This window comes from Aquila chrysaetos, chromosome 8 (genome assembly GCF_900496995.4).
Source record: "Aquila chrysaetos chrysaetos chromosome 8, bAquChr1.4, whole genome shotgun sequence".
Classification (NCBI taxonomy): Eukaryota; Metazoa; Chordata; class Aves; order Accipitriformes; family Accipitridae; genus Aquila; species Aquila chrysaetos.
Window position 1 is genome coordinate 39,432,603 of NC_044011.1, and position 21,800 is coordinate 39,454,402.

A 21,800-nucleotide genomic window follows, 5' to 3' on the forward strand; every position below is an offset into this window, starting at 1 on the left:
TACTGACAGAAACTTTATTAACGCAGCATTTAGCTCTGCTGGCAGCGTCTTGCGCCCTTCAGAGCATCCTGTTCAGCAAAACGCTGGCTCCCGGGGCAGCCGAGCTCCTGCGAAGGCAGCGGCGGTGCTCGGTGCAGCTGGCCTTGGGGTATTTTCCTGCTCAAGGCCCAGGAGCACCCACCCCTGCCCTGTTTTGGGGTGGGAGGTGGGGGGTGGCAGACGGTCAGGTGAGGACAGCGCAGACCCGGGATGGGGACCGCGTCCCGCCCGGGGCGAGCCAGGAGCAGCAGATGGCAAGTCCTGCTCCCCTCCTTCCCCCGGCTGCTCCTGCTCTGCGGGGAACTGAAACGCCGCGGCCATTGCGAGCCATATCCACGGCAGGTCCGTGGTGAGGAGAGAGGAGGCTTTGCCATCGCGAAATGGGGGAGGCGGGTGCTGCGGAGCTGAGGAGCGGGCGCTGCTCCTCTCTTCTTGCTGCCTGTTTCCAGGCGAAGGCAGGGAGGAGGCGGGGATGCACAGCTGCCCAGGGAATACACCGGTGGGGGGGGGCAAGCGGCAAAACAGAGCCAGGCAACCCGTTGGGACCCCCTCTATCCCCAGCTGGCCAAGGGGAGGGCAAACCATTGCTGCCTGGGATGCTCTGGAGAGCCTGGCGATGGGAGCTACCGCTCAACCCGCCAGCGCTCCTGGGTTCCCGGACACCACAACCTCTCTCACCCTCTCCATTCACTTCCAAACTTGCTGCTGCCTCGGTGGGAGCCAGAAACCGCCTGCGATGAGTGGGCACAGGGGCGAGGCCAAGGTCACCCACTGAAACCCAGCTCTGCGCTGTGACTGCACACCCACACACATTCCCGCATGCCAGCCAAAACTGGAGACCAGCTTGTGTGGGACAAGCCCCCCCAAAACAGCACTCACAAAAGGTATAAACCAGGGCTTCCACCGGATCTTCCTTTTTCATTCTTTTTTTTTTTCCACCTTCTAGTGTTCTTTTTTTAAAAAGACATTAACCAGAAATAAAAGTTAAATGTGAAGTCGAAACAATAAGGCGTGGAAATAGCAGAAATAACTTAATTAAGTTTTTAAAGATTTCCATGCTTGAATAAATTAGCCTTCCTGCAAATGTCACAACAGTCAGAAAAAATGTGTAATCAATGGAGCACAATGTTCCTTTGCTCTTTATTTAAGTGAAAGCTCTGGTGGTGTGTTTCTCCTGCCGCTTCCCGAGCCTCCCTCTCTTCCTCCGCTCTCCCCACCATCTCTTTCCCCACATGCTGAGCTGCTCTGGGGGAAAAGCTCCAGAAAGTCAAACATCAGCTTTTCTCAGTACAGGCAATGAGCTGGAGAGGTTTCATTTGCTCTCCTCCCCTGAAGCTGGCGAGGGGAGCGGCACCACGGGGAAAGCACCATCAACCACTGCCGTGTGCTGGTGACACAACCAGGAGGGAGAGGACACTTCTGCTTTTTTGTCAATTAGGCAAAAAAAAGGCAGAGTCAGCAGGAACAAAGGCTGTTTTCTTCTCAGGAAGATGCCAAAGCTTCCCAGTGCCGCTGGGGCCCCTGCCCAGCCTGCTGTCCAGAGAGGATGCTGCTCCCGAGGATGGGAACCTACTGGGGACGGTTTAGGGGAGAGCAACCCGAACAGGCAGAGAGTTTAAAACACAGATACATGATAAAAGTGGAGAAAATTTCAGGTTGCTTATTCTAGAGAAGAAAGATGAGGGGAGATGCACAAGCAGTCTTCAAACATTTAAGGGAAATCTCTGAAAAGGAAGAGAATAAACAGGTTTTCATGTTCACTATGAGGATGACAAGATAAACATAAACTGCAGCAAGGAGCATTCATGTTCGACATCAGAAATGCACTTCTCATGCCAAGTCGAGGCAAGGCTTTGAGAAGAGCGAGCGCCCGGTGAACGCTGCTAATGGCATGGCTGGCCAAGTCCTGGGACGGGTGGCCTGGGGAGAGCGCGGAAACTCTCTTTTCTGGGGACAGGCTGGACGAGCAGCTGTCGGGAGCAGTTTAGGTGGGATGATGGAGCCCTGGAGCCTGGGACAGATCCGGTGACCTCGCAGAATGATTGCCCAACCCTGTCTTTTGCAAGATCGGTTTGAACGCAGCCAGCGTGCAGCTGTGGGAGACGCAGCAGCTTGGGACACTGGGAACAAGCTGGGAACGGATTAAAAACTTGGTGCAAAACTGGCGGTTCTGGAGCCTGCCTTGGTTTTACTATTATTGCCGAGAAGAGACGTAGCGACTTGACAACAACTACATATCAGAAATAGACTCAGGGCATCGCTATATTTTGCACAGGGCATCATATGGGCGTTAAACAATAGATGCTCTCAGTTAGTTCAGCCAGGTCAGATCTGACCCCTGAAATGCAGGAAAGCGCAAGGCTCGATGGTTCCTCCTTCCTCTGCTCCCTCGAGCGCTGGAACTGCGGTGGGGGCACCAAGCACCCCAGCACTGCCAGACCCCGGCTCGCCTTTGCATTTCCCAGCCCAAACGCACACAGTGGGTTTGTGTGTACACAGATAGCAGCAGGCAGCAGGGCGTGCAGACCCATGACAGCAAGAGCCGAGCTCAAACCCTGAGCGGGTGGCAGGGATGCGCATTTTCAATCTGCTTCCAATCCGCTTGGACAACAATAAGGGCGAGCTGTTGAACTGCTCTCCACTCCGCCGGGAGTCGAATCCCGGGATGGGAGCACTGCTGTCTGTTAGCTGCAGTGTGACATACACTTTCTAATAAAGTGAGTCAGGCATGTAAGGTATTGGAAATTCTTCTAAGACCGTTCTGATTGTCCTCGAGGAATCAGTGGCCGATGCTGGAATCCCGGGAGGACGAAAGCAGCTGCCAGATTAAAGTAAAGAGAAAGGATTTTTCTTCTTTGAATCAGCAGCCAATTAAATTTTCAGCACAATAAAAGCGAAGGGCAAACTGTTCGCCTAACGGCTCTAGCCAGCTGATCCCATTACCAGCGATACCGCGCTGGGCTTACGGCGCTGGGGCAGCCTCGCTGCCAGGGGTCCAAGGGGGGGACACCGGAGACATCCAGATGGCTGAGGGGCCGCAGAAAGGCCCAGCAATGTCCGGGGAATCGGGCTGAAAGTCAGACGGAGAGCACGCACGCTGGGTTATTGTTGCACATCCCTTCAGACCTAAAGCCTCCTTCAACCGGAGCCTGAACTTACCCCATCTTTGGGTCTTTATCATGGACAGGCTGCTTTAAAATGGTCACTTTGGTGCCGTTTGCAAAGGGCTGGCACTTGCTCTTCCATTGTGGCTTGTGAGCCTGGTAAAGCAGGGGAAAATCTGCCATGGGCGAATGGCTGAAAAAAGCCAATTCGGTTCTAAGATATCTCAGCCTCCGCCTAATTTTGACCAGCTGCAGACGAGGAGCAAGGATGGACTAGCTGGGTTTTACTCATAGTTGCCTGACTAATGAGAGGTGGTTGTCAACCTTGGGGAGGGGGTGGCTTTACGGAGATGTTGCTTTTTTTTTTTTTTTTTTTTTTTTTTTGCCAAAGCCCCAAATAGTGTTTGATTTGACTGGAAATACGAATGAGCTCACGCTGGGCTGTAGGAATCTTTGTTTAACTCGAAAGAAGCAACCCTTGTTGGACTCGTTCCCATTTTTGATTGAGAAACCCATTTCAGGTTTAAAGACCCATCCCGTGTCCAGCTGATCACGCCGCTGGTGCCCGGCCTTGTGCGCTCTGGCAGCAGAGCCAGGGTGCAGGCGATGCTGGTGCTGCAGGCAGCACCCCATGGGCAGTGATGGGCAGGAGGGGAGGAAGAAACGCCAGCTTGGTGGGCAGCTGGGAACAGAGGACAAGGGCCGCGGCACTCCCCCCAGCACGCTGCCTGTGGAGCCCAAAGGCTCCATCTGGATAAAAACGAGCAGCCACACTCAATGCAGCACGCGGTAGGCAAGGCAAAAAGTCCTGTGGACTAAAGAGGTTTTAATTTATGGCTCTTGATTCTTTGCTGAGCTTAAAGCTTTGCAACGACAGAACATTTCTTTCCAACCCTGCCCTTTGCCCTCTTCAAGGCTACTGAAATATATATGACAGAAAGAGAGAAGATAGATCTCCCAAGTCCTCACAGATTGTTTACCAGAAAGACAAAAGCCTGGAAAGTTACGTGTGTTAACTGAAGATAAATCTTCCCTCCCCTTGCAAAATTTGGGACGATTGTTACTAATGACCTCTTTGGATCTGTGCCCAGGACGCAGAGATATCATCTCCCGGTGCCAGTAATGAGGTTGCAACTGATCCTGAACAAATGGCAAAGTTATTTAATAATTATTTCGGAAGGTCTGCTCATGACCTTTCAGCTCATCAGGATAAGTAGTGCCAATTTATCACCAGTGCCATGTGAAGGGGCTTGATTATTTGAGATGTTTTTCTTGGCAGGAACTTGTTTTACCCCCTGTTTTCTGGGCCTTTCAAGGGATCCACCCTCTGTGAACACAAATACGATTACTGCCCCACTGCACATGGCGATGGATTTTCACCCGGGGACAGGGGCATCGCAGAAAGGGCATCAAGCACAAAGTTCCACCGGAGGCGGCACAGGTAAGAGAGAGGTGGGGTTATTTCAGCACGCATTAGCTGAGCTGCTGGGATCCCACTGGAGCATGAGCCAGCTGTACCTGTGTTCCGAGAGCCTCTTGGTTCCCTGCAGAGCTCGAAACGTCAATTTTTATCATGATGAAGAGCGTGCACAATAACCACAAAAGCCGACAGGGGACTCGGCTCCGGCTGACAAGCAGCATCTCTCCGGGTCAGAACACAGGTCCCTTTAGCCCAGCATCCCAATGCCCGCTCTGCCCGGGAATCGCTTCCCGACGGGTGAGGACGGGACCGCTGTGGGTGGGAGGTTTGATGGCGAGCGGGAGGTGCCCAGTGCCCGCTTCCCCCAGACCTCTGGCCAGCCGCTGCCGAGCCTCTGGCTTCTCCCTTCGGGGGAAAGCCGCCCAAAGCCTCTTACAAAACTGCCTTTAAGCGCCCCTCGGCTGTCCTGTTTGTATAAGCGTTCGCAGGCAGCCTTGCCTTTCATTTCCTTAATCTTAAATTGCATCAAAAAGGCAGAGATTAGAGGTAAAACCTCAATAAAAGACGGAACAAAAGCCTCTGCCCACATTGGATTCTCATACCTAGCTTTGCCATGTTTTTTTTCTCCTCTTGTCTGACAGGCTGAGTAGCTGAACCTTAAAAAACTGAAAAAACCCCCTAAGATTAAAACACTATTTAGAAAAGGCCGTGCCAGTTTGAAATCACCTGTGGTTCATACATTAAACATCAAATGTACATTAACTCTGAATTATGGTCATGAAAAGCAAATCCTTTAATACCATTTTCTGTGTTCCACGGACTGGAGCTTAGCATTAATAGTCCTGGTTTTTCGCAAGCCAGTCAATGGAGTACGACTTTCCTGCCTGGTATTATTCCTCCGCCTTCGGAGGTGTTCAAACGTTCCCGCCCTGGGAAGCAACATGCACGCAGGAAAGCAGAAAGCAGAAACAAAAGCATTGGCCGGGCTCCTCTTCGCCGCTGCCAGCTCTCCCAAACATTTCCAAGCGGTGGTGGCAGCTGTCGGTGCTTTGCTGGCTGGTGAAGTGGATTTCCAAACGCCAAGGAGGTGATGCTCCTCGGTCCTCAGGAGTGAGCAAAACGATGCCAGAAGGAGAGGAGAGGGGATACTGGCAAAGTCCCGGAGCCGCCACGTGCGAGACCCGGGAGACGATGCAGGAGCATCGATCCCCAGGGGCTTTCCAGGGCACACTGCAGAAGCGATGGATGCTCTTCACCCATCCCTAAGAGCGAGCAGAGTGAGGGAATGTCTCCAATTTGATGGGGCGAGGGCTGGGGAGCAATTCAATTTTGACAGCGTATTAGCTTTATATTACGTTTGCAACATATCTCCTCAACAAAGAATTGGGTTTACTCTTAACAGCTTGAGAGAATTGCCTGATAGGCAACACAGCAATAAATAATAAATCCCCCAACTGCACTTCGGTCCTAAAATAACACAACAATTAAAGAAGAGAAGAGCAGCAGGGACAATGAACAGAAATAAATCAAAGCGTCGATATGGGTTGCTCAGCCAGACATCCTCTTGGGTGGCAGAGTTTTCCAGAAAGAAAATGGTGGCTTAAAACGGTACCCGGAAAGGAGAGAGACCGACCCCCTGCGCAGAGTGGATGGAATTATCATCTCAGGGCAGCGAGGAGCCGGTTCCTGCCTTTATTTCCAACTGCTACTGAAAGTTGTCAGAACTTGTCCTGCTTTTCTCCTCTTCTTCTTCCTATTATTATTAATGTGTAAATAAAGCTCCCCAGGAGTGTTACCGGCGCGTGGAGTCTAATCCTGGGAGATTAATTTATGAGCACGGAATAGGGTGAACCGAACCGGTGGCTTCTGCAAATCGCTGCCGGTTACAGGCAAGCGCGCCCGCTGCCGCAGAACAGGCAGGGCTGCTCGGAGGCGGAGGGGACGGGGACCCACAGCCCGGGGAGATAACCAGACAGCTGCCTTCCCAGAGGATCCCCGAGCGCTTTGCAAGCCAGGCTCCAGCTCCCTGGTTATCCCCAGAGAGGCGCAGCCAGCACCAGGCTCCCGGGGCTCTTTGAGCAGCGGGGCTCAGACCGCGCAGGGAGAAGGGGGTAGGCGAGACCTGCCAATCATTTTTCTCTAGCACAAGCGACCAGCAAGAGGGAATATGGCCCCTTTGTTTCAGCTCTAGTGAAAACAAGCAACAAAAAGACCTTGCTCAGTGCAGGGGTACAGCACGGATGCTTCCCCCAGCAGCAAGGCTCCCAAGCTCTCCTCCTCCTCTACTAAATCTCAGCTCCCGCAGCGGGACTTTAACCTGATTTCTTTTTTATCTTCCGAACATTTACTTTCTCGTGTATAAATATTGAGTTGTGTGGAGGCTGCGGCAAAGGCGCGATGACAGCGGCGGCACCCTGACAGGGTTATTTTTAAATACAAGCTTTAAGAATTACAGGGCTCCCAAGTTCTTTTATTTCTCAAAGTCTAATTCGTTTTTTCATTTGTAAGAGACATAACAAAAATGTTGCCTCCAAGTTCACTGATTATTTCCCCGTCTCTGCCTGTGGTTAGGCAAAGGGAAGGAATTATTGCTTATAAATGGGAGAAATCTTCATGCAATGCATTAAGCAAGCGGCCCCTCAGCTACATGAGTTCACGGTGAAGTATTACCTTAATAATGCACTTTGGGAGGCCAGCGTGGAAATCCTAGCAGCTGCTTTTGGTGTGACCACTAGAACAACGGTCGCAGCCTCGGTCATTAATGCTGCATTGGAGCAACAGCTTCGCCATTTGCAAGAGCCGCTGCGGTCTGCCCTTACCGTATGGCATTCCTTCCCTTTTGGAGGGAACAAGTACCCTTCGCGTTGCAGCAAGGGGGGCATGCAGGAGACAAAGGATTCCCGAAGAAGGACGGCACCCCATGTTTCCCCCAATGAACGCCACTATTTATTACTGCCCGCCTGCGTTCCTCTGAGCGTTGTGCTGAGAATTTCATCTCCGGCCTGTTGCTTTCCAGGATACCCAATGCTTTGTAATTGCTGTTCATAAAGGCAGTGGACAGCACTGCCAAGGGAAAGAACTCCTAGCTGTAAATCTTAATACTAAAAATCAGCAGACCTTTGCTTTTCTACTTGGACACGATGCCCTAGAGAAAGCTGCGTGCTACTGGAGCCTCACCCGGCCTTGCAGGAGGAGGAGGAGCTGGTCAATCCTTCCTGTGAATTCCCACCTCTGAAGCATTCCCGCTCAGATGTCCAAAACCAGAGGTTCCCAAACTTGCTATTTGCTTTTCAAATGACAGGCTGGAAGCTTTCGCTGCCATCTCGTGAGTTTGCATCTCTCCTAAGGCAGTCATGACCCAACACATTAAACACAAGATGCCTGTTTCCCAGCCTCCATGAAATAGAGGGCAGTTCTCCACAAAAACAGCTACTCACGCATTATCAGCAGTGTGTGTGTGTGTGTATTTTTTTTTAAACCAAACTACGTGGTTATTGGGTTTTGGAAAAAAATACCCTAAGCTTTTTTAAGCAGTTTTCTTTCCAGACAGAAATTTTTCTTTGCCTCGGAATTTCTGGGGGCAGAAGGACATATTTCCTGACTGATACCGTGAGCTCCGTCAGTGGCTAAAGGGCTCCTCACATAGGGGAGCATCAAATCCCCCCTGGCAGGCAGCACCCAGGAGCCCTGCGCTCCCTGGCCCTGGGTGCCGGGGAATTCAGCCCACACTTTACATGTGAAACACCCTCGTGCAAAAGTTGTCATTTCACACAGCTCAGTCATTTGAAAGAGAGTTGGGTTTTTTTTTTTCCTTTTTTTTTTACCCAACTGCATGCAGTTCCCTTCCCCTCAACACCCTTTTCAATCAGGAAAACTCTGCCGCTGTAGCAAGTTGGGCAAGACAGAGCTGTCAAACCCACGTTGACAAAAGGGAAAGCAAACGTCCCTGCTCAAACAAGTCCTCCTGCCTGCAGTCGCAGCTCACCCGGCATGCGAGATACCTCTTTTGATAATATTTAATATGGCTTCGATATAGTGATGTCCTGTTATTTGCAATGACACTGGATCACTTCAGGAAAAAAACAAAACACAACCCCACATGCAGTGCCTGTTGCTTGGGGCTGGAAGGAGTCACGGCTCCCGACAATGGCCACCATCCTTCCCCGGCTGAGCTCCGCACGGACCTCCCCACAAGATTGCTGGGGGATGAGACTCTAATGGGAAGAACAGCAGGTAATTCAAGGGTTGTTGACTGAAACCAGCTCTATTCTTTTTTAATTTATATTTTATCCAATTTTTTTTCCTACCTGTTTTTTTTTTTTCCCCTTCATCTGAGGACTCCAGGGCTTTTCTCTCCTGATGAAAGCCCCTGCTCACCAGGGCTGGCTCATATTCAACTTATTATTTTCTCCCATGTTTTAAATTGTCTGGGCAATCCATAGGGCACTTAACAAAGCGGAGGACCGGTGGTGCCCCGGCGAGGTCACAATTCAGCTGGTCACCGGCTGTCCCCAGCCCTGCAGGCAGCACCGCTCCGTGGCTGGCAGGCAGCCCGCTGTTGGTCCCTGCCAGGGCTTGGGGGCTGGCAGGGTGTCCCTGGCACGGCATCCTCGGCACAGCCCGTGGAAGGCAAGAGCCGGGCATTGCCTGGCAGCATCTCTGCACCGGCTTCATCCCATTCCCTCCGCTCTCCGCTACAATTCAATTATCTCCTCCCCATCCGTTTCACCTTAAAGGCAGTGCACAAGCTCCCCATCACAAGCAGTTTAGGGCTGTGATGGCCACAACAGGACAATTTTAACCTTCATTCTGCAAATCGCTCCTCGTACGTTACATTTCATAAGATCTAAATGACCCGTGGTTCTTCCCTTTATATTTTCCTGTCTCCCAGACATGGCTCTCGCTTTTTTAACCCACCGTTTGGAGTACGCTTGTGTTTCCTTGCCAGGCAGGGGACCGGGTTCCTCTCTAGCTCAGCGTTTCTGAATTTTTGGTTTGTCACACCGCTCTGTTCCTAATGAGCTGTTAATGATATAACCGTTACTTATGCAAATTGAGAGAGCAGTTTCGGAGGGTGTTTTTTACCTGGAGAGAGAAGCTGCTCCCTTAGCATTGGAGATAATAAATCATGCTAGTGTTTTTATTAAACTGCAACTCTTACGGGACCTGGTTCTCTGCAAATCTCCGCTGTGAGCTGCGGTGGTACAATCAACACCTTCCACAAAACGGCAGTGGACAGTTGGGCAGAGAAGAGCCAGATCTATCTCTGTTTTAATTAGACAAACAAATAAAACGTGATGTCTAAATACCCTCGGCAGCCACAGCCAGCCTGCTCGGATGCGGCTGGCCTCTGCTCTGCCAGCGGTTAAATCCCCCCACCTTTGCAAAGGACCGCTTCGCACCACGGGATGCTCGGACAGGCATCGGCGCTGCCGCAGGCGCGGGGATGGATGCCGTGGAGCATCGTCTCACCTTCGCCCCTGACGCTGGCAGGGCTGCGTTCGGCACGGTGCAGCATCGCGAGCTCGAGGCTTCCCGTTCTTGGCCAGCCCGGCCTGCTCCCGAGTGAGCCCCCACCAGCTCCAAAGCACAGGCTAAAGTAGCTCCAAAACCACACAGAAAAGAACCTTTTCTGCCCCTTGCAGCTTTCACTTTTGCTTTGGAGACCCACGCTACTCTGGACAGCTGGGGTACCCTCGCCGCACCACTTGGCACCAGGGCAGCCACGGGCAGGGACGGGGCTGCCTCCTCCCACGGCATCTTCTGGCCGTATACTGTCCTCGTGGCCCTTTCTCCAGTTACTAGTATTGCCTCTGATGCTGATATTACGGTAACGTCCCTGCAAGACCAGAGGTCCCCTGTGCTCACACAGGCAGGAGCTGCCCGCATCGTCTCTGAATCGAGCCCGCAGCTCTGGCTCAGGACAGCTCCACTTTTGCCCGTGGTATAAATAGCACACACACGCGCTTCCCAGGAAACGCGGGGTTTTCTCCTCAGCCCCCCCGAACCTCGCAGCCCTGTCTTGGGGTGTCTCTGGGTCATACCAGCTGATGCCCAGGCACCCCACCGAGTGCTTACAGGAAGATTAAATCTCAACTTGCACATATCTTCAAGCCTGGCTAGGTTGTAGGAGTTTATCTCTAAAGCACTTATCCTTCCTTTTCTTTTCATGGGCTTTAATTAAATATCTCTTTGTTTGAAGGCAGCCGCTGGTGGCTATGAGCTCTCCTGCGCTTTATCCGCGACGGCAATGAGATAACTGTCCAGAATCTCACCTGACCTTTCCTCAGCTCACAAGAAGTGGCATTCAGTGGCTTCGTTCTTCTGTTCTTTCGTATTATGTTCTGCTTTTTCTACTCTCTGCCGCATGCTAAGGTTTCTGATAGCGACTGACGAGTTGCTGTCAGAAATATTAAGAAAAGCACCTCAAATATCCTTGGCAGTTTAACAGCCTCAAAAGCAGAAGGGCTTGTCTCTCGCTGGCCATCGTAAGCAGTTGCCAAGAGTATGGAAGGTCAGACTTTAATGAACTGGTGAGAATTAAACAGAAGAAATGAAACTGAAAGGTGCCCCAGTGGCTTGAACTGAGTTTAAAGCAAGTGACCTTTGGAAAGAATGAAACAATTCCCTTTCTTAAATGTTCAGGGCTTGTTTTTTATTTCCTCCTTTGCAGCCTGATGCTTCTCGGATGAATGGATGTGCCGGCCAGACCAGGAGCGCCTCAGGAGCTGGCTTCAGGTGCTGGATGCAGACAGACGCAAGAAGGACAAGGTGACCCTTTTCCTGCTCCCCAGGTCCTAGGGCAGCTGAGCCAACACGTCGCTTCAGCTGCCGAGCCAGCAAGGCGACAGTGAGATGCCGTTACAGCTCCTCCGCAGGACCCAGACTGGCCGGAGGAAGGTGCCCACCACGTCCCAGGGCCTGAATCCCTCACCCGTTTCTTCCCGAGAGCTCACACGCACGTGCAAAGCCTGTACCCAGCACAGGTCCGGGGCGTCTGCTCCAGGCTGACTTCAGCAGCGGGGCTGGGAGGAGAGGGCCGGTGCTGTGCCAGGCGGGCAGGGGCAATGCCTTCCACATTAGGGTTTAAAACAGGATTTCCAGAGATTTTCTGAAGTTGTGGCTGGTCGGAAGGGGCTGGCACAGGGACAGCCGCGTTCTTGCGCACAAAGGCATCCCGAGCCGTTAGATTCCTCTGTACCTTTCACAGGCCAAACAACCACATAAATGAATAGGTAAAAATAATAGGGTTGGTTTCTTGCAGGGTAATTGTTTCAGGCACTTATTTATTAATGAGAAGAAACAACACGTCAACAGACAGCGGGTCTAGCTGTAGCACTAACGTTAGCGAAGGCACAGGTTAGAAGCGAGCCGGGGCTGCTGTCAGTCCGCATTTGCTTAACTCTGTGATCACCTATTAATTACCGCCATTTGGATGTGCTCGTCTGCTGGGCGAGCGGTGTGGTCAGCGCCGGGTCCCTCTTCCACGCCGAGCCGGTGCGTCATCATGGCAGGCGTGCGGGGGATTGGGAAGGGGCTCTGGCACTTGCAAGGATATAACCGTGGCACCACGGCGAGAGAAGGAACATCCCTCCAACACTTTATAGCCTGAGCTCTGGGCTGTAGGGTAGAAACCTCACCGCAATCCAACAACGTGGTGCAAAGATGGAGCGAGAGCTGCATTGCATCCCATTTACGGGTACCGTGTGCGAGACCGAGATTTGTCTCTTTGCGGCTCAAGGGCCAGCTTTTTACAGCTCCCCTCGTTACTGGGGGCCTCGAGCAATCGCGTGCATCTAGACAAACCAGCCCCGATGCCAGCTCCTGGACTCGTGCCTGCTGTATCGGGAACAGCCAAGCGCTGGCTCTCACCCCCAAGCCCCGGCCGCGCCAGGAAGCGCTGAGGCTCCCGGCTCAGGTGAGGGGAGGACGGCAGATCTGGCTCTGCCGTGCGTGCTGATGGCTTCTCCGCTTTCCGCTGGCGTTCGGGGACGATAAGGACAGGGAAGCAAAGTTGGTAAAATACAAACTTTCATTGAAAATATTCCTCAGCATGACGCGTATCAGCAGCAGCACAGTGAATAAATCCATTTTAATGGAATTATCCATTTCAGTTCCCAACTTAATTGAGCTTTGCCCTGTAACTTAGCACAAGGGTGCCTCTCTTAATTAACCCCATGCAGGCTGCAGAGTGTTTTACCACCGCTTACACACATATCCAAAGGTTAGTCTGAGAGCCGATACCTACACGATGTGATTTATCAGGGTTTGAGAGCTCAGCTGTCACTGGGAGAAACATCCCCGTTTGTGTTCAGCAGTGCTGGATATGAAATCATGCAGTTGCAGAGCATGAGGAGGAGCTGCAGAGTCTGTCAGTGGGTGGTTGTGGGACGGAATTGTCAAGCGTTGTTACCGGCGAGGTGTGTTATGAGCAGAGCCCTTGACAGATGGAGCCTCACCCGGCAGAGGTGCGCTCCGGCTCCAACCGCCTCTGCTCCCCTCACACTAAAGGTAACACGTCAGGCTAAAAATCAGTGCTGCTCTTGGAAGCTCTCACCCTGCCTCGAGAGCTGGGAAGACCACACACGTGCTGGTCCTCGGGTGGAAAAGTTGCTTGAGCTGACAAGTTTCCTCCTCAAAGACAGTATCTCATGCTCTCGGGGCCCAGCTAAGCCCGAGGAAGCCTGTCCGGCTACTTCATAAGTCATTGAAGATGTGTAGTTTAATTAACTAACCCAAAATTCCTCCTTTCTCTTTCCCATTTCTGCTATTAATGTTTTTCTCTATCTGATAATGCAGCATAGCTAATTCTTTCTGGCTTTATAATGAACGAAGCCGGGATGAAAAAAAGGTTAGCGGTGCTTCAGGCAGCTTTTAATTATCCAGCTGAGCAGGTAAAAGCACTTTATTCCCTGCTTTCTCCTGCTGCTCACACCACCTTTGCTTGGCAATTAACTGGGGGGGCTCCTTCTGCACCTCTTTGCTTTCCAGCGGAGGAAGCGTGATGCTCACAGCCATCCGCCCTTCCTGGCTGCCACCGAGCAGGGGGACAGGCGCAGCCTGCGCCGCTGCGGCTCATTGCAGGGGAAGAGGAGGGACAGACTGCCGTTTTCCATAGCACAGGCGAGAAGTCGGGATACAAAGGAAACTTCCCCCTCCCACAACAAGCGACGGTGAGGCGGAGGACCTCTGGCCGTGGGAAAGCACGTGCTTGTGCCGCCAAGGCCAGTGCACGCGGGGCCTGGCGCAGCCAATAAATCGAATATTTACAAGGCTGCACATGCATAACAGCACATCCCTAAATCAGAAGCGACTCGGAGCAAAACTTTTTTTGGGTGTAAATAAATCACTGTTTTTACAAAATAAATCGGGTGCCTGGAATACTCATCAATCAGCAGAGTGGGTGAATCAGCTCGGCACGAGCAGCCGCGAGAGGAGGGGAGGCACAGGGAAAACACGTCTATACCCCGTGCCGTTCACAGCCGCGTCCCCCCGGCGCAAAGCCACCTCATGGGCCAGAGAGCACGCCTCGCCCTGACAAAGGCTATTTCGGTCCTCTCCGCCACCGAGTGGGATTTGTAATCTCCTGCAATGACCCATGAAAGCAGCCATATTACACGCTTTCCCGTCGAGCGTTTCTTTATCTTGGCTTCTGCCCAGCTATTTCTTTTCATTAGGAGCATGACCCTGACAGGGCTCTCTGCACCGTACCAGCCGGTGTCACGCAGGTGGGGAAACTGAGGCACGGGCAGCCGCCGAGCCCAGCCCTCCCAGATCTGCAGCCGTGGTGGGTCCAGCCCCCTCCTGCCACCCTTCCCCACCTCCCTCCCAGCTCCCATCCTGCTCCCGGCCGGCCCTCGCCCCAGCCAAGGGGATATACTTGTTTTCCTGCTGTAAGTCCTGAATGGAAATGTCACGAGGACAATCACCATGGTGACATTTCAGCAGCTCCATCTAGAGTTACACAGGAAATGAATTTTAAAAATCCCTATTAAAAAAGGAAGGGCAAAAACAATTTTCTGGTGGAAATTTGTTCCGAGAGGGTTTATAGACTTTTTTTAAAGAAAAACGTCTCCAGCAAAGAAAGTTTGAAGTGTCCTCGTTTTCAGGGTTTCATTTCCAAATGAAAGGAAGGACTTTGAGAGTTGGGTTGTGGGGTTTTTGTGTATTTTTTGGCAGAAATTAAATTTTGTTGAAACACCATTTATCCATTTTTTCTGCGAGAAGCATTTCATGTTTGGCTGCAATATAAGGTCATTGGATACAATGGAAATACTTCCAGCGTGGAAGAAAAAACAAGGGTGGTATTTTCATACAACGGGGCCCCAAGACAGCAGGGAAAACATGAATGCACTGCAGCACAAAGACAGGTAATTTGAAGTATTGTATTCAATCTGCTAACATTAGAGAGCATTGATTAGTGCCAAGAGCCTGAAATGATGGGCAGGAGTACATTAGTGTAAATGGCATTATTTATTTTGGAGGTTGCATATGCGAGAAAATTTATGATAAACCTTCTTTGCTCCAACTAACTCTTTTTTTTCATAAAAATATAAATTGGAAGATATTGGCCAGCTGTAACAGAGCAGCGGCGCATACACTTGCAATTGGGTTGCTTCTGTTTTGATATTGCCGATCATTTCTCCTTTACAGGCATATTAAAGCTCTTGCCTGAAGAATCAGCTCTGAGGGACACCCACGTGCCATCACTGTCGGACAGTGCCAAGTGCTCGGGGACAGCCCAGGAGCTTCTCCAGGGATGGGATGGGCTTTAGGGGAACCTGTGCTCGCTGTGCACTCATGGCTTTTACAGGTGGTTTGGGTGAGTTGTTGTTGTTTTCATTAAAAAAAGCAGCCAGGATGTCTGCATCCCAGCCTGGTTCAGCGCTGCTCTGGAGGATGATCCCAGCCGAGGGTTTATTCTCCAAGCCGGTGCAGAGCTTGGCACGGCCAAGAGAGAGGCGGGTGATTATTTTAGTCCCTTGTTCCTCCAACTGGCTTGTGCATCACAAAAGAATGCTAATGTTCATGTCTTTATGAAAGCACTCGAGTTCATCAGCTTTGCAAAGAAGAGAAATTAAATCAAGATTTAATTGGGATATGCATGTTTTATTCATGGTACTATCCACAGGAGAAGCCAGACAGCTGAAGGTAAAGAGGAGGAAAAAAAAAAAAATCTTTTGAAAAGTTGTTTCTCTCTGATTAAATAGAGATAGTTTCCCACTTCAAAAGGAGGGCTCCTTTAATGTATTTTAAATGCTCAGATGTGCCGTTCCAATGCCTCTGTGTGCCGAACTGGCAAGGGCAGCATGGGCCCCTTGCTCCTTTCCTCACCACAGCCTCCGAAGGGGACCTGCTGCCCCCGGAGCGGCACACACAGCACCACTGGGCACGCGTCCCACTGAGGGCAGCCCGGTAGGCCGTGCACGTGGTTCAGCCAGGGAAAGGCACCTCCTCCGGCAGCAGATTTCATGGCATCCAGGATGACCTGATGATTTCAGCAGCCAGGTTGGTTTTTCCCTCCCACTTGCCCCCTGACTCCAGTGCTGGGCGTGATGGCACCGGGTGCTGCCCATCGCCCGCATCCCTCCCACAGTCCTGTCGGTCACTCGAGGCGAGCCCGCGTCAGGCTGGGCTGTGTTGCACAGGCAATCGGAAAGTTTGGTGGTTGACAGGTTCTGGAAGGCACACGAGGAAGAAAAACCCGGCTTGAGTTTTCAGATCCACCTTTGCAAGTTTGGCGGCTGGGAAATGAAGCATTTCTGCCTTTTCTGTGGCCACAGCAGGAAGCGGGGAGAATGAATTTCATTTTCACTGCCTCACTGCTGAGAGAAAGCCTTCCTTTATTTTTACTTTGCATATTTCCGTGTGTCTTCATTTTCAGGGCAACGGCAGGTTCCAGTTCCAAAGCAGCCAATGCAAAAGGCCGTGTAGCTCCGATAAGAGTTTTTCCAGCCGGCTTTTGAGCCAGCCACGTTTAGCCGGTTGTCTGAAAAGCAGTTTGCAGTGGTGCTCCTCCTGGGGCAAAGCCGCAGCCCCAGCAGCGGAGTGGGAGGGAGGACAAAGCCCAGCGTGGTGGTCCTCCTCCGGCCCCGGTTCTCCAGGAGGAGCGGTAGCAGAGCAGCTGGGCGATGGACACGTCCACTCGGGTTTGCCCCGCACCTTGCCCGGCACAGGGTCCTGGATGAAAGCCCCACAGTCACAGTGAGCGAACGTCCCTGGTTTGTCTGTGATGCTTTTTTTGCCTCCAAAGCTTAATGCAGACGCTGCAAGAATGGCTTTATTGTTCTTTTTACGCTCCTTCTAGTTGGAGGAGAGGAGAAGGCAGAGACAGCAGCAGGATGGGAAAGGGGTGAGAGATGGTGCCGCGCAGGGAAAGGACCAGAGGGACGAGACTGAGCTGGTGGGGATGGAGGAAAAGGTGGGAGAGGATGTGCAGGGCATCCGGCTAAGACAGGACCTTGCACAAGCTGAACACCAAGCAGGTGCTCAAACAGAGCCCTGAAACAGATGGTCTCGAGCAAGCACTGAAGCACTTTCCTACACGACACCGCTCCCGCCACCACGCTCAGTAGCTCCCGAGTTTGCCGTGTGTCCTGGAGTGGCTGATAACAGCCACCCTCCCGGCTGCTGCCCGGTCTGCTGTGGCTATAGATGGTTTTTTCTCCTTACTAAGGTGCATCTGTGCTGGAAACCTTTCCCCCTTCTGCCTTTACCGGTGCCTGGGCATCGGGGCATGGGATGGAGCGGGATGCTACAAGGGGATGCAGGAGGAAAAGCACCCAGCAGACCAGGGAGGACAGGGGGAGCAGGCAGGGATACCGACAGAGCAGGGAGAGGGAAGCAGGATGCAGGGGCCATGCAGCTGGGGGATGCAAAAGAGGGGAGAGGCCGAGGGAGGGTGGGAAACATGACACATAAGAGCCACAAAAGGAAGGCTTTAAGGACACAGGGAACTTCTGGTTCACTCTTTAGATTGAAATGTGCATGCGAGGCACTGAAGGATAGTGGTTGTAAGGGAGGAGGGGGATCCGCGCAGCAGCGTTTGTGTCGCTCCTGGTGGGAATTTTTTCTATAAAGGACCGATTGTTCAGCGCTGGCGCCTGACAAAAATACAATTGGAAAAGCAGAGGAGAAAAAAAAGGGAAGAAAAGAAAATCTTCTCTGTAACTTGTGCCCTTCAGAAGCAGCCCGTCGCGTTCAGTGCCTGGCGGAGCTGCCGCTGCCTTGGGAGCCTCAGGTCTTTGTTAAGAAAAGGACACGAACAGAAACACGAGTTCTCCCGAAGGCTCATTATTCAAACTGCTCCAGACCCGGCGTCACAAGTGCCGGTGACTTTGGAAGATGAACAATCTTATCTCCTGGGTGAAAAGGACCATTTGTTGTTTGCTGTCCAGGAGAGAAAGCTCACAATAGGCACGAGAGGAAACTTGGAGAATATCTGAGCAAAACTTGCTGGGCAACGTGCAGAGCGGAGCGAGAAGGGAGTGATGCCGCTGACCGGCACAGGGCTTCCTTGGAGAGGCACACCACCGCACTGGGGGTCGGCACACCACCCAAAACCTGCCTGGCCACAAACTAAATGATCCCGACAAATGCTTACATTCTCACTGACCTTGCTTGGTCTGAAAACAGGCAACATTGTACATTGCAGGATGAGGGGTGGCTCCTGCACCTGCTTTCTCTCCTGCTGCCCCAACTGCTGTGGGGGAAAGGGCCACTTGCCAGAAGGCTGTGCAGCAGAGATCCATGGGTTAATCTGAAATCAGCTCCTGCATTCATGCCTGCCACATCCCAAACTGTGGGCTCTGCTGGAGTCGCCTCCTAGAGTGAATCAGACCTCCAGAACTCCATTTAGCCTAAATATTTCCAGCTTTGTGCTTTTAATAAAGTCAAAACAAGAGCGCACTGTTAATTCCTTGTTTCATTGAGAATTGTGCACATATAAATGTGCACAGGGAGCTAAAATACATCGCACATGGAGTGAAACATACAGCTTATTCTAGCAACTACAGAAACAGCTCCTCCAAGGAAATGGCTCCTGCTTCCAAATAACACATCCAGGATCCTCGGGGAAAACCTCGGGGCACAGGGGGGAGGTGGGGGTGAGGGGCCTGAAGCACATGGAAGGTAAAAGACAAGATGGTTTTGTAGCTACAAGCGGGCAGACGCGCCCAACACTTTTGACTTTGCCCTTTGCTCATAGCCAAGTTGCCCAGGCCCTTGCAGCAGGAGAACACAAAGATGCCCCCTCCCTCCCTTCCTCTGCAGCACCCATCTGGGTCCCAGCACTGTGGAGACCACTCGGCCATTCCCCCGTGGCTCGAGCCCAAGGGGACCAGCACACTGGGGAGCTGCAGGACCAGGCTCTGGCGCCACAAATTTTCCTTGTGGGCAAGCTCAGCTCTTTGCCTGGGGACCAGAGCTGTAGCCTCTACTGCAAAAGATGCTGCTGCTGATTCAACAGCAAGCTGTGCTGGCTTAGCCTATCTTCCAAGGACAGGGAAGGGATAATTTACATGAAAAGCAGCTTTTCCATGCACAGGTTACTGCTCACTTCCTTGCCGGGGAGGATGGGAGTGGGAAGCACACAGGAGCATCATGGACCACAGGGTCCTCCTCCATGGAAGATGGCCAGAGGAGGGAGGGAAAGCCAAAGGGAGGAAAGCTGAAGCTGAGCATCCTCGCACACCCTCCGGAGCCAAAGCCCAGGCAGCGCCTGCAGCGTGCGTGCTGGCAGCAGCCCTGCCTGGCTGTCCTGGGGCTGCCTGTGGATTTGCAGGCAAGTGTTTGCCTTTGTCGCTTGTTTATTTTGGAGACTGCAGTACCAACTCCCTGCTCAGCCGGGGCACGGCAAAGATGGGCTTTGCAGTAGCTGGAGCACTGTGATCCAGGTCCCGGAAAAGAAGGAGCCCGGGGAAGAGGTGAGACTCGTCACGGGCACAGATCTAATCAAGAGAGGCTTCGCACTCCCTCTCCCCCCTCCTGAATGGCATCTCTTAATGATAAAAGTCCCTGTGGTTTATAATTACCAGTTTGACAAGTTCATGAGTTCTCTGTTAATTATTATAATTAGCTCTCGCTCGGCGAGAATGCAGGAGTTTAACAACAATATTAACAATGGGAGAACTATTATCGAGAATTAACTACAACGAGCAGACCAGGAAGGGTTCCTCCTGCCTGCCAGCGCGACCCATTAACGGAGAGCCCTGCTGCCTCATCCTCCCTCTTGCTTAACTCAGCCCTGGCTCAAAACTTGCTTGCAGAGTTAAAAAGAGCGGTTCTGTCTGCAGGTCAGCTTTGGCAGTACCGGTACGGGGAGGGAAATACAAACTCGCCCTGGGCTGCCCAAAATAGGGTCGAGATTGGGACCGGCAGAGGAAATCGCCAGGTAAGGCTGCCAGGGGCCACAGAAAGACACACGGTGGCTGCGGAAAGACAGACAGAGAGGGGTCCATGGCATGGCCTCTCACTCAGAGCAGCATCCCTGTGGGGGTAACGCCAGAATTGGGCCCCATGAATTTCTTTTAATGCCCACTGTATTTCACATGCTCCACAGTGGCCACGTCGAGGAAGTCATAAGAACTGGTGATTAAATTCCTGCAAAAGCCTTTCCTCCCGGGAGTACACAGCACGAGACGCTAGCCTGAGCAAATATTAGAAAAATATCAGTTTTCGGCACCCCTAATTTGCTGAAGATGAACGGATTGACTTCTCAAACACAGCGAGATCCCGAACAGATCAACACAGCGCGGCTTTCTTCCTAATTTCCAAGTTCAAATGTATACAAAATGTTTATCTGAAGCGCAGAAGAGCTTAGAGAAGCAAGCTGTGCAAATAATTAGTTATCTTAAGCGCCTTCACACCTGAAACAGAAGGCTGAAGGTTTTCTTGCTTTGCTGTTTATTTTTTTAATTTATTTAATCACACCTTTGGAGAGCGGAAGCAACGACCGAGAAACTTCAGGGATCAGTATTACCATCAGAAAATGCCTTTTGACGCCCACGTAAACCTGTGTGGGACCAAGGACCCTTCTCGCAGAGGAGGCACACGCAGTCCCGGCCTGGGAAACACCAAGGGTCCTGAGGGCAGGAGCAGCCCCAGAGCTGCGCCCAGGCTCAGCCACCACTGCAAACCCCACAGGGCCCTGACGAAGCCTCTGTTAAACGAGGAAAGGACTGTGGCCCAGACCGGGCAAAATTCCTGCACAAGAAAACACCCCCAGGCTGCCAGCAGGGCTGCTTGCCTCCCCCCAGTCCTGCCTGGAGGCAGGGAAGCTCCGGGTTTCTTTCCTTTGCTGGAAAACTTCATTTGTTTTTCAGACAAGAAGAGTTTCTACACACTTAGGCTGCTTGGGAGAAACACTCCATTTCAAATACATACACAATTGCAAATACATACACACTTAAAAAAATTTTTTTTTTAAACTGTAAACAGGTTTTGAAGAAAAGATCAAAATCTCAGTGAAATATTTTGAAGCTGTTGGGATGAAGCGCTTCACTGTACATGATATGAATTTCCTTGGAGTAATTTCTATTGCAGGGATTTACATTGGCTTTTACATCCCAAAAGCAGAATGAGGAAAAAAAAAAAAAAAAAAAAAAAGGTTGAAGCCACAAATTTTCTTAGGACAGCGCAGCCATTTCCCACCTACATCAGTTGAGGGAACCAGGACCAGCCCGGAAGACGTGGCGGCATGTAAAGGGTTGGGAGCTGCATCGGGTCCTGCAGCCTTCCCCAGGCCAATTACTCGGCATTCAGCCTTTTCTCCCTGCTTCACTGTGAGCATCGGTAATGTATTCATGAAGTTCCCCAGGGAATAAATTCTTGCAAACATCTCGACACCGCAGACAGAGGTAAGAAAAAGGCCCCAGACGAGTCAGAATATATTTCACAAGTGGAAACGCAGAGACACAGAGGAGGAGACGGCATGGGGCGGGTCGTGCTCCTGTGTGGAAAGGATCCATTCTCTTCCCAGGGAATTATTAAAGGTTTCGCACTGGGGAACAAATAATTGTAAGTGAAGGAATCCCTTTTGCTTTTCCCTTCCAGACAAATCATTGGGTAGCAGGAGCATCAGTGTGGAGATGCTGGGTTACTCCTCTCCCTAAGCCTTCTGGGAAGCTCCTTTGAACACTTACAACATCAGAGCATAGGACCTGATTTGTTAGACAAGCTAGACTTTATTATTTTTTTAAAAGGGGGATATTATCTCCTGCCTCCAAAGGAAAGGGGAA